General features: G+C 36.1%; 1 protein-coding gene across 2 annotated transcripts in view; it reads right to left on the bottom strand.

The window, feature by feature from the left end:
- Nucleotides 1–12,817, bottom strand: part of rab11fip4b (RAB11 family interacting protein 4 (class II) b) — a 34,913-nt gene extending 22,096 nt beyond the window's left edge. For both annotated transcript variants that reach the window (XM_048198129.1, XM_048198130.1), the window contains exon 1: nt 12,519–12,817. The gene's annotated coding sequence lies outside the window, so the exon portion shown is untranslated. The remainder of the gene's footprint in view (nt 1–12,518) is intronic.
- Between the last annotated feature and the right edge of the window lie 1,369 nt (nt 12,818–14,186).

The following is a 14,186-nucleotide window of genomic DNA, read 5'->3' as shown; positions in this document are numbered from 1 at the left end:
TATATATATATATATATATATATATATATATATATATATATATATATATATATATACACATACATACATACATACATACATGTAATTGTAAAAATGTGTGACAGGTGTTTGCCCATGTGATGAGTCAGTGTGCATATTTGAATGGCAGTGTGTTCCTTGTGAAAACAAGTGATTTTTCTGCCCGAAAATTGTGCCAAATGCAGAGAATTGTGTGTAGTGTTTTGAAAAAAGTGTGTTTTAGAACTGCAATGTGAGTGTAAAGCAGGAATTGTGCTTGTAGTTTAGCAGAATTTGTTCAGGGGGTTGGTGCATGAGTTACATGTTGTGGTCATTGTGTCTCAAGTACCAATATTTGTGTGTAAACAATTGAGAAAAACTGTAATACCATATAAATATAATGACTCTAAAAATGGCATGTGGTTAAAAAAAAAAAAAAGAGTTAAAATGTTAATTAGTTTTTGCATACAGTATGTTAAAGTAAAAAAAGTTTTTTTTTTTTTTTTACATAGATTTAATTATGTTTTGTTAACAGTTTTTATAAGAAATAATATTAAGAGTTTATGCCAAACTTTATAAGGATTTTTTTTTTTTTTTAAAGAAAAAAAAATGCACATATTCATTATGATATCAGGACAGTTATATCACACTGGCATTTATGACTTTTTATTTCTTTTAAACAGAATGAAAAATAAAAGCATCATGTCATTGACATTATCATCCGGCAATTTTTTAGTAAAGTGTTTGTAATATGTCTTTGCATGCAAAAACATAAAAAGAAATTATAAAGGAATCTTTACATAGCCAACCATTATAGGACCACAACAAGAAAACACAAAAGTTCAATCACAGCTACTAGCCAAAATTGTGTAGCGTTACCTCTTTGCATTGTGTTTGGCATTTACAGAAGAATGGACAGAACTGCAAAAGCATAAAGCATTCTCTCCTCAATTTTTAATCAATCAGACACTGCTTCTGTGGTTTACAAAACTGGCTCTACAACTAACAGTCACTTTTGTAAGCTGATCACACAGCAGGTGGGTGTGCGCATGTGTGAGAAAGAAAAAAAGTGCTCTTTAGTATTCTGCTGTGCTGAACATGAGGGGGTAGGGATACAAAATGCCAGTGTGTGGTCAGGGTGCTTGAACAGTGAGTGGTCCTACAGACACACACACACACACACACACACACACACACACACACACACACACACACACACACACACGCACGCGCACGCATTTATTCTTTTCACCCTCTCTCTCTGTCGCATACAAGCCATACAAACAGTTTTCTCATATTCCGTTGCAAAGGACAAAATCAAAACAGGTCACAAAACTGAGGTAATTATGTGCTCTTCTATTTGTGAATAGATCTCCTCCTCCACAATATGATCCTTGACTGTCTCAGCAGGGTACGATTACCCATGTTTGAGCACCTGATCATAAATGCACACAGCTCGCCACAACTTAAAACATGACATTCAATGGCCTGCAGGAAGCTTTTACATAAAGGATGCCAACATACATTGTAAATGCTAGAAAGTGATACATGAAAGTGTACATGCACACATTGCTCTGAAAGCATTAATATGCATGTGTGAAAAATGCACAAACGTTCAGTGCCTGCCAGACAATAGCTGTAATGTTCACATTTCACAGTGCAATGCCCCTTTAAGATCACATTATATAATGGTCACTAAAAGAATTTTAACATTCATAATAAAAAAATAATAAAAAAGCAGGATGGGTGTATTTTTCAGATATTGAGAACACTTGTCAGTTTTATGCATTATGTAATCCCTTACTCAAACAATATGCCATACATGAAACTGAAAGGCATGCTGTCTGAAAACATGTTCTTTGTGAACTTCTGAGACCTGACATGACCTTACGCAATTAACAATTGTGCATGTCGTGATGTAGATTTATGTTAACATTTCTGCCATTTTCTTTGATCAACTGAAAACAGTTGGTAAACAGAGCATGTGGCCACTTCAAATAACCATGACAGGATGAAAAGAATAAGTGCAACCAACCGGAGTTGTCCGAGCATGTCGGAGTGCTGCCCATAAGGATATTGGCTCCAATATCAGGAGTATCCCTTGATATGAATCTTTTTATCACAGCACATGGGTCAATGATGAGCTTTATATTTTTTCTGTACTATCTATTAATTTATTCAAAAATACTACGAAAATGCAGTTATAATTTATGGTACACATACAATAACTAAACCCTTAAATAAAATTTATTTTTGGTCAAAATTTTGGTCACTTCTTGGGCAAAGCTCTGACATTTAGTGCTGACCTGAGTCCTAACTCGTGGTTCTTTCCCATTCCCATTTCTGTTTTTCTTCGTCATTCGTAAGTCTTTATACTGTCATGCCCCAATTATTGTGTTTTTTTTTTGTTTTGTTTTTTGGGGGTTTTCTTTTTTTGGGGGGGGGGGGGGGATTTTTTAAAAAAAGCTGTCTTTATATAATAAGGGAAAAAACATTTATAAAAATAAAATAAAAACTTAAAATAGAAACTTGAATTTTTTTGTTATTTATTTTAGGGACAGCAGATTAAATTTAGCTTTGTAGCTAATTCTGGGGCAGTTTTTTACTGTCCATTGTCCCTGTCAAATAAAGAATAAAAAAAAAATAATAATAAAAAAAATAAGCTTCACTGCTTATGAAGCAGCTGAAAAAAGGCAAAAAAAAAAAAAACCCAGACATGACTGTGTCAAGGTTAGTACCTTAAAATATAAGAAAATTTGATCTTTTTTATGACAGCAAGGCAAGACTGTTTCAAGTTATGATTAAATAAACTTTTTTTTTCTCTAACATGTATTAAAAAAAAATACTTTTTACTTTGATTGTTAAACCACATTACATTTTTTAGAGCCAATAAACTTACATTTTTTGAAAATGGTAAAACAAAAATTTAAAACCATATGAATACAACAGGTACATTTCAAATAATGTGGTATGTGTGTTTTTGTAAGTTATAAAACATTTAAAAGATTTTTCTTTTTCTTTATCATGGACTCACTTACATTTTGGCCACTTAGACATATTTTATGTTACCATCTCATGACTTTCCCAGCTGTCACTGAGTATAATATCTAAAACTATTTTCAGCACAAAAACAATATTGTTAAGGACTGAGAAATTGTGAAATAGCAATGACTGATTGTCTAGTCAAGGACTTGTGAGTCTTCCACTAGTCACTTAGACAGATGCATTATGAAGTCACAAGCTTACCACCCACCAGCCACTATATAATACTTTAATGGTTTTCAAGGCCACTGTGTGCAGCTGTTTTCAAAAGTACAGTGAGCTTGCTGTACATGTACAATAAGTAGGGGCTATTTTAGACAGAAAGCAAGAGGTGCCCCAATTACAAAATGACTTGAAACCAGCTGAAGTGAATGAGATTTTTTTTTTTTTTAAACAATACTAAGATGAAATATGAGTAGTAAGAGTAAGTTTAGGGCAGGACAAACCTCTCCAAGTGCCTCTTACATCATTCTTGGAGAAGTCTCGATCCGTTTCGTGAAACACTGCTCCCAAAACAACAAACTGGTTTAGTCAGGTAATTACATGAACTACAAAAACTGAATCTAGGAAGGTAAACTCAATATCACCAAGGAGAAATTATAAAAACATTATCCTTCCCCAGGGCAGAATGGGTGCAACTAAAGGCAAGAATCAATGGCATACATCAGGGTCTCCAGACCCTTTTAGAGTGTGACGTCTCATGGTCGCCCTTGAACTAAAGAGCCCCAGGGCCCTGTTCTCATTTCCATCTTATTAACAACTTATAATCATAAGCTCTATTTAACTGCTCACTGCCTAGAAAATTTAGCAATCCTCACCAGGCTGCTTTACTCACTAAAGGCACATTTGTGAATCAAACCAAGTCAAATGTGTCAAATGTGCAATGACACTATAGTGCATACACTCTTTAATATCTTGTCTAGATCATTAGTTTTCACGGTCATTATATCTCAAGAACTTATGAGGTTTTGTGTCAAAAGTTCAATTACACAAATGCACTGTAAAAAAATGATTGTTGTACTTAGTATCATAACTATAATTTAGTTTTAGAATAACTCCCATGGATTTAACTCAAATACTGAAGGCGTCAAATAAAAAAAAAAAAAAAAAAATAATAATAAATAAATAAATAAATAAATAAATAAATAGTAAAATAAAAGCCACAACAGACTCTGTACAAAACATGATTGGTATTGTTCCATGACAAAAGCAGACTGCTCAGGTGTTTTTGTCGCATAAAGGGAGGAGAGGTTGCTATAGCTGAAGGATTTCTATGGAATGTTCTTATTTGTAAGCTGTAAGCCCAGAAACTCTTTGGACAATACTAAGTGACCTATGGGAGATTTAGCATGATGTCACAGCTAAACTAGCTACATACACTGCATCTTAAAGCTAAATGTCTAAATAAAGTCTTGCATACGTTATTCAGCCATGATTAAAATATCTAGAGAATTACACTAGAAAAGTCAATATCTGCTTTATATAGACATATTTATGAAGATAGTTCGATACTGATATTAGAGTTCAGCTATGACATTTAAATAACTCTCAAACCCTGAGTTGGGTTAAATAAATGGAATAACGGGTTGGAATAAATTCTCTATTTTTCACTGATTCAGGGCCTGTCCAGCTAAGTGAGGAATCATTTTAGAAGACAAGGATAAAATTCACTAGTGGCATTGTGTGTGAACAGACAAGCTATTTAAATCCATGGGCTGTGCATAGACATTTTGGGGGGCAGGTGCTCAAGTGAAAAAAGGGCAGCCCTCTAATAATTATTTATAAGTAAAGTTACATACTGTTGATCATCTTTTAATAAATTACACCATTTAACACACACTACAGGACTGTTATACCAATTAAATGAAATCAGTAGGCCTATCAACAAAATCCATTTACACTGTAATTACAGTTGCCTAAATAATGTTATGAGGTTATAAATATTGGGAAAAATTAAAATTATTCTAGGCCTATAAGAAACTAAAACCACCGGTAGGTGGCAGCAAGTCATATTTAGTGAATCATAGAATCATTCATTCAACTGATTCGTTCAAACCAGCTGATTTAATCATGAATGAAGCAAGTGTCCACTGAATATTTCAATTTAAATGATTAATTTGGGGGGCATTTTTATTAATGTTGGTGCCATTTCCGACCTTGTGTAATGCTTACGTCATGCCAGACTAGCTTTCTTGTTGTCAAGCTTTAACTATTGGCTAAGTTAGCCTGGCTGTATTGAGAGGTTTTAATAGTGGTTTAATTTCAAAGCGGTGACAGAGCCGAAGTTTATAGCAAACACGATCGTTACCTGGACGTCATCAATAAAGGAAGGTCCGGGACTATGGTAGTCGTGGATGCTGCTCGACTGCTCTGGGGTGCGTTTCCCATACAATGACGTAATTCGTTGCTTCACTACCAAAATACGATGCATTGTTGAACAAATCAACTAGCTAGTCATGACTGTTTACTAGTGATGGGCAGATCGAGGCTTTGACATCTACCAGCGAACCACTGAAATTTCGAACTGTTTGACGTAATAAAGCCTTGTTTACTGAAGCTGCTACATTGTAAAAGGAGCTATATAAATAAAAGGTGACTTGACTTGACATCTACAAATGTATAAAACTGATCAGAGATCTGGTAAAACCATAGGGTAAAGCCCATAGAGACTTGTTCAATAGTTCACAGTGAATCTGCATGATTCATGGGTTCACTTTATCATCGCCCTCTAACAGTGAACCATTGAAATTTCGAACCGTTTCGAAACATTTCTAAACAGTTATGACGTAATGAAGCCTCGTTTACTGAAATTACGTGACTTTGGCAGTTTGATACACACTCCGAATCACTAATTTGAAACAAAAGATTCATGAAGCTTAGGCGTTTCCCGAAACAGTATTGTCGTTCAGCCACATTGGTTAATGATGTCACGCAGGTGGTGGCGTAATAACTTCTTTGAATTAATCCGTTTGAGATCAAATTAATGCTAGATTTTTTGCTATAAATTACAGACATGGCATCTAAGCACTAAATGTAATTTTTCTGTTATTTTGCTTTATTTCCAGATTCAATCGTAGGCTCATTCTTACATAGCCTACTAGAGCACATACGCAAATGCACACTCTTCAAAAACTGTGCTTAAAATCTTTTGGCAAACTAAAATATGTAAATGACATTTGTATAGAGCTCTGGATGTTGGCGTCACTCAGTCTAAACTCCGCCATTTTGGCAGGCCATCAGGAGAGCGCTAGAGAGGCTGTAGCATTGGTATTGATAGTGGTCGAACAATAATTTAAAGGTGCCCTAGAACGTTCTTTCACAAGATGTAATATAAGTCTAAGGTGTCCCCTGAATGTGTCTGTGAAGTTTCAGCTCAAAATACCCCATAGATTTTTTTTTTATTAATTTTTTTAACTGCCTATTTTGGGGCATCATTAAATATGTGCCGATTCAGGCTGCAGCCCCTTTAAATCTCGCGCTCCCTGCCCCCCGAGCTCTCGACTATAATACAGTGCATAAACAAAGTTCACACAGCTAATATAACCCTCAAATGGATCTTTACAAGATGTTTGTCATGCATGCTTTGGATCATGTGAGTATAGTGTTTATTTGGATGTTTACATTTGATTCTGAATGAGTCTGATAGTGCTCCGTGGCTAAAGCTAACATTACACACTGTTGGAGAGATTTATAAAGAATGAAGATGTGTTTATGCATTATACAGACTGCAAGTGTTTAAAAATGAAAATAGCAGCAGCTCTTGTCTCCGTGAATACAGTAATAAACGATGGTAACTTTAACCACATTTAACAGTACATTAGCAACATGCTAACGAAACATTTAGAAAGACAATTTACAAATATCACTGAAAATATCATGATATCATGGATCATGTCAATTATTATCGTTCCATCTGCCATTTTTCGCTGTTGTCCTCGCTTGCTTACCTAGTCTGATGATTCAGCTGTGCACAGATCCAGACGTTAATACTGCCTGCCCTTGTCTAATGCCTTGAACATGGGCTAGCATATGCAAATATTGGGGGCGTACATATTAAAGGTGCCCAAGAATGCTTTTTCACAAGATGTAATATAAGTCTAAGGTGTCTCCTGAATGTGTCTGTGAAGTTTCAGCTCAAAATACCCCATAGATTTTTTTAAATTAATTTTTTTAACTGCCTATTTTGGGGCATCATTAACAGTGCACTGATTTAGGCAGCGCCGCCCCTTTAATTCGCGTGCTCCCTGCCACACGAGCTGTCGACTATATTACAGCGCATTTACAAAGTTCACACAGCTAATATAACCCTCAAATGGATCTTTACAAGATGTTCGTCATGCATGCTGTATGCATGCTTCGAATTATGTGTGTATAGTATTTATTTGGATGTTAACGTTTGAACGTTTGTTAACTGAGTGAATTTGAGGCTGTCCTCCGTGGCTAACGGCTAATGCTACACTGTTGGAGAGATTTATAAAGAATGAAGTTGTGTTTATGAATTATACAGACTGCAAGTGTTTAAAAATGAAAATAGCGACGGCTCTTGTCTCCGTGAATACAGTAAAAAACGATGGTAACTTTAACCACATTTAACAGTACATTAGCAACATGTTAACGAAACATTTAGAAAGACAATTTACAAATATCACTAAAAATATCATGTTATTCACTCTTGTTATTCTACTATGCCAAGGTAAATTCAATTTTTGATTCTAGGGCACCTTTAAAACCAGACATGTTTAGACCTTACAATCCTTACTATTTCAACATGGTGGACAGCTGCTGCTTTTATCTCAGTATTCCTATAAGTGTTGTATAAGGGTTATGTTTAAAAGTAACCCTAAAATTATATGAAAGAGTTTAAAATGTGTTAAATAACTGGGCTGATAGGCTATATAAGAATTATAACAGTATAACTCAACCATACACATTATTCAACAGGTCACAATTGTGGCTGAACATAAAACACAATTTTTCACACACATTTCCATAAAAAAATAAAAATAATAATTATTTATTATTTCAAGGGGCAACTAATGACACCTCATTTGGATATTTTCATGTCTGGGAAAAAATTGGGATTACATGAGTTAAGATTTCATGACATTTATGATGTCTACTGTACTCACGGTGATATAGCTATGCTGGATACCTACAAAAGACAGCTAGGGCCGATTATGTTACCTAACAACACAGTTGACTTACCCTTCCAATGACAACGAAGCAGGTTTTAGCCGGCAGATTCCAAAGTTGAATATTCATCACAAAATTAGATTGTGTCCATTTGTACCCCTCTTTTAAAGCTTTTAAAGAGTCTCCGAAGTAGAACGAGGGAAAGTTGATGAGGTAATTGTACAGGATACTGCAGGTCAGTAAAGCTATCCGTTACTTTATCGATACACGTTAAAAGCACCCCGGGGGCATTATAGGGATCTATTATGTTTAATCTATTATGTTTTGCTATGTACATGTCTATGTTTTTTTTTAATTAAAGTGCGCAGTGAACTCCGTTGCCTTGAAACTGATGCTAGCGCCATTCATTTCATATTCGCTCCCGGCTCTCCCTGGCCCTGCCTGCCAGCATGGTGGTGTAAACAGAATGGGTCACGTGACTACCTTTAATTTAATGTCAGCTTGCTTATTTTGCTCAAGATAACGATTTAACGAAGTCCACATGTCATAAAAACAAGAAACCATGCTTCTAACCACAGCTCGAGAGCTGTGTTGTTCCAACCACACAAGTTTGTGAATGTTTGTTTGAACTATGGTTTCTGGAAACACCAAATCGTTGAACTATGTTAGTAACAATGGAACTTGCGATGTTAGTTGGCTAACAATGCTTTCGGGAAACGCACCCCCTGCATAGTGCTGTCACACTGTGACAAGGGATATCATCGGAGGAGGGGCATGTGCGGTCTCGCAAAATTATTAAGAATAAGTTTTCGGGCACACGCCGCTGAGATTTGGATTATGGAAAATGAATGCCACGAGCCACATTTAAACAAAAGCTAAATCATAAAAAATGCCTTACAAAAAGGGCATTTGTCAAAGGGTAGGTGCTTGAGCACCACTTGGGGTCTATCTGTGCACGTGCCAACTATCTAATATTGCTGGATGTACATCTTGACTAAACGGCCCATCTCATGGTATTTTACAAACTTAAAGGGCACCTATTATGCCCCTTTTTACAAGATGTAATATTGGTCTTGGGTGTCCCCAGAATGTATTTGTGAAGTTTCAGCACAAAATACCCCACAGTTAATTTATTATAACCATTTGAAAATGTCATTTTTGGGGCCTGTTTTAAAAAAGAGCTGTTTTGGTGTGTACCACCTTAAATATAAATGAGCTGCATATCCCCGCCCTGCCTTTGGATGAGGGCGTAACTTGCAGACCCAGATGATGAAGAGAATCCGGCAGAAGAAACACAATTGAGAATGGAGCAGGACGTCTCTGAATGGTTATTTGATACATTTATGTACTTATAGAGTTTTAATCGCGTCCCCTTTGCAATTATGGATGTGCAACACACACACACACACTGTGATAACGTTCGCGCAATTTTTTGAAACTACAAACACAAATACTGTGATAACGTTTGCTAAGTAAACATACACAGTTTTTAATACAATATCTTTAAAAAATATATATATACGTGTGGATACACACTATACAAACAAGGTTTAAATTATATACACAGACATTCTACGACGACGACAGCAACTTTAGACGCATTTGTTATTGAATTGGCTGACATCGACTGAAATGACTATTTGCTCAAAAAACATTAAATACACTTACTTCTTCTGGAGGTGACGTTGGATCGCGAACAGTAGGCAACGATCCACACTTGAGGATTAACTTTGAAGCAAGACCTGCTTTGAATTGACCCTCGTTCTCAAAACAGTCAGTCAAAAAATGATTCGCGCAAACATAAACGTATTTTGGAATTTTGAGTGGCGCCTTTCCTTCGTAAATAAAATCCATCCACTGTGTTTTCAGTGGCTCTGATGTCGGAAGTAAGTGAAAACTACTATGTTCATTATTACATCCCACAACAGAACACTTATGTTTCTTAGGAGACATTACCGGCTGTCGTTGAAACAATGGAGGATGGTTGACAGATCACCGAGGTCGGGGTCTATGCCAAAACCAGATTGTCAATCAAACCACGTGGGTGGGCTTAGCGCAATTCTACGTCACAGTGAGAGCAATCTTAGAACAGGGCGTTCTGAGACAGTGCTTATGAATTATTGAGATTGTAAAAAAACCACTGGGTGGATTTTTCTCATTCTAGGGTGGTTTTGCTCACACACTGCCAACACACATTTATGGTCAAACACCATGTAAAAGTGAATTTTGCATAATAGGTGCCCTTTAAAATCTAGAATCAGCACAGTTCTTATAACTGAAGAGAAATGTGTATTTCCTGTGTAATAATGATTACAGTCAGTGTAATGTATCATACTGATTCACATTTCTCACTCATCTGAGGAGACAGTTTCCCTCCTACACACACACCAAGAAAAAAAAAAAGATCTGTCAAGGCCGAGCTGATGCACAGGAACCAATGAGTCACCATCCTGAGATGCACTGCAGTTTTTGCAACCCAAAGAAATACACTACATGCCCAAACCATGGTATTGCCAATAGCAAAAACTCCCTGCCAAGACTGATTCACTTCTCAAATGAATAATTCTCGGTGCAATTTAATGGACAGGCAAAAAATGAATAATCATAAACCTGTTTCTGTGTAATGCTATATATAAGCTATATCTGTATATGTGTGGATTGCGCCTGGCTGCTGTACAGGTTTTTTTTTTTTTTTTTTTTTTTTTAACCCATATCCAGTTAACAAATATATAGTCTGTCTTTGTTTAGAGAGAGATTGCATTACCAGACCACATCGCTCTGCTGTGCAGCTTCTAAAGTGCATCAAAACCTGCACTGTGCTTAAGCAGTAACTCAAGCCGAGGGGTTTTGTGTGTGAGATACCTTGACACAGAGATTCAGAAAAGACTTGCTTTCAAGAGGCTTTCAAGAGTACTTCTGATAAATGTCAAAGCTAAATTTCTCTAGGAAGCTGCTCAGAATGTCATACATATAAAATAAGTCTAGGTGTTCTAAATATAAAATTTCTAAACAAAAAAACAAAAAACAAAAAAAGAGAAAAGAAAAGAAAAAAAGTAACAATTGATTAATAGTCAATGGAAAAATCAATTCTGACAGCATTCCAGAGGTTTTTATGCAGGCTGGTGTGTGAGTATTTTTATACAATACATTAAGTGTGGAAACACAAGTGGGTAATTAAATTCAACTATGCACAGGTCCTCTTGTGTCTATATTTAGCAGACCCAAACTAATTGCAAAGAGAGAGAGAAAAGGAGAGACTGGTGAGACAGGTGATATAACAAATGTCAGCAAGATGATAGATAGGAACAGCAGTGCAAGCAACACTAGTTGAAATGCATTTACACACACTTCCATTACAGTTTATTTTTAAAATCCTTTTTTAAAAGTTCAGTATTAAAAAAAAAAATGCAGTATGATAAAGTTATCCAAAATCAACGTAATGTTGATCTTTCTCGAAAAATGTGTCTATGCTTTCAGCAACAGCTGCCTGCGGGCTTTTAAATCTGATTTCAAACTAGACAACTACAATTCTAAGGAAATTCTGAGGAGATTCTAGTTTTCAGTTACAGACCAAATATTTAGCAACTGACACGCATATTCAATGATACTCAAATCTAAAATACTCAACAATTAACCCAGAACACACTTTAAATTATCTTTAATGGCTCAAGCTGGTCTAGTTACCTGGTGAGGTGCATTTCATCTTCATGATTAACACTACAGTACATTTGTCGCCATAGACAAGATTGTTACATAATAATGAGTATAATTTACAAATTTTCTTAGCAGTCTAACTTTTACCTGGTTTTAAAACTATGGAAATGACTGAATATGCTAGTGGCACTCTAATATGAACCACTTTCTTCCTCCCTCCTTTTTTCTTAAAGTAAATGTATGTTTTGTAATGAAGGACAATGAAGTGACAAGGTCACAAATTTAACCTTACAATTTAACTTATAATTCAGCCTACATTTCAATTATGTCTGCTACTATAAATGTCTTTTAGGTTTATGAACACACAAGCTGCCAGCTGCCCTCAATTAACAATTAATCTCATTATCATCTGACTGCAGGGCAATCAGACAGTTTAATAATGAGAGAAAGAGAGGTACAACAGAGAACTTTTTGGAAACCAACAAAAGACATAGTCCAGACATATTAGTGTGAGAAAATGAGGTTGATGGGAAACAAGTGAAACGGAGTATAAGAAGTAACACAAATGAGAAATGAACAGGTAAATGTAAACCTTGAAAGAGCAACACAAACATGAAACCCTTCACATTAATTTCTTATATTCAAAGTCCATTCCTTCCCCTGCCAAACACAATAAAAAGAACTCCTTTTACCCTGTCTCTCAGAGCTGAGGGACCATGATCTCCTCCACTCCTCACAGTACACTTCTACTGTCCATTGTTGTCATCCAACTCAAATCCAACAGGTGAGGCTTCATCCACTGGTAAGCTTCTGTATAAAAATCTGTAATCCACAACCAAGGAAGAGAGAGAGAATCCTTATCCTGACTATTTTCATCTGCTCACTTCTTGAATGAATCTATTCGTTTCTGAAACTTGTGAAAACACACCACACAGCTTGTTTGACCACACACCCTCCCTCTACACACTCGCAGAAGCTCTGACAGCAGTTGTGGGTTTCCAGCCACTCCTACTCTCTCCTTCTCAATCTCTTTGGCTGTTGCCAGGCAACCGGGTTCAGGGGAGGTCCTGTGGGTGGAGCTGAAAAAGCTGCACACTAGCTCCGGTCTAAAGCATTTGCATATGCAGGTACACCTAATCACTGTGGCAACAGAAAGTGCATTAGTTGAGAGGCTTAGGGATTTAAAACATTAAAAAAAAAAACCTCAAATCAAGAGTGAATCATTTCCAATCAAGTTTTAAAATGAAAAATAAATAAATAAATAAACACATGAAAATAAAACAAATTATTCGTAACACCGCAATAAAAAAGGGAAGTTGGAGGAGACAATGTTAATTGCAACACACCACACACAAAAGCACCAAACGTCACAATTTCACTTCCTTCTTTGCAAGACCAGTTTGTATTGTGTGTGTGTTTGAGTATGATTCATTGTGAAACTGGATTTGTGTGTGTGGTTGTATTGCACTATTGCAGAATTGGAAAGTTTAAAAAAAGCCCTTTTACATTTGCAACAGTCTCTCTGATGTGAAACCTACCCTTTAAACTGTAACATCTGCTTTGAAATGTAGTTGAGAAACAAATTAGGTGTACAAAAGCATTACATGCTAATATATATATATATACAGTGCTCAGCATAAATGATTACACCCCCTTTGAAAAGTAACATTTTAAACAATATCTCAATGAACACAAAAACAATTTCCAAAATGTTGACAAGACAAGTTTTATATAACATCATTTAACTTATAACATGAGAGTAAGGTTAATAATATAACTTAGATTACACATTTTTCAGTTTTACTCAAATTAGGGTGATGCAAAAATAAGTACACCACACTGAAAGTCTCTGGAGCAAGAACTATAAATGTCTAATTTAACAAGAATTCAACCACAGGTGAGTCTAATTCTTCATTACACAGGTGTCCAGCAGACAGTTGACTTTAAAATGATCTTCTGATGATCAGGGTTGAAGAAAATTGGCATGCAAGTTCACTGCAGTTATCTAAAGAAGTAGAAAGCCAAACTGGGGTGACTATTTCTCGTGACACAATATGGTGTACACTGCAGAGGAGTGGCATGCATGGGTGCCGTCCACAAAAGAAGCCTCTCCTAAAGCCCAGGCACAAAAAAGTCCACCTAGAGTTTGCCAGGGCCCATGCTGACAAAGATGAAGACTACTGGGAATCTATACTCTGGAGTGATGAGATCAAGATAAATGTTTTTGGAACTGATGGCTTCAAAACTGTATGGCGTCGCAAAGGTGAGGAATACAAAGAAAAATGCATGGTGCCTACAGTGAAACATTGTGGTGGCAGTGTCCTTATGCAGGGCTGCATGAGTGCTGCTGGTGTCGGGGA

Source organism: Megalobrama amblycephala, linkage group LG7, assembly GCF_018812025.1.
Source record: "Megalobrama amblycephala isolate DHTTF-2021 linkage group LG7, ASM1881202v1, whole genome shotgun sequence".
NCBI classification, from domain to species: Eukaryota; Metazoa; Chordata; class Actinopteri; order Cypriniformes; family Xenocyprididae; genus Megalobrama; species Megalobrama amblycephala.
This window is presented reverse-complemented; position numbering and strand designations above follow the sequence as displayed.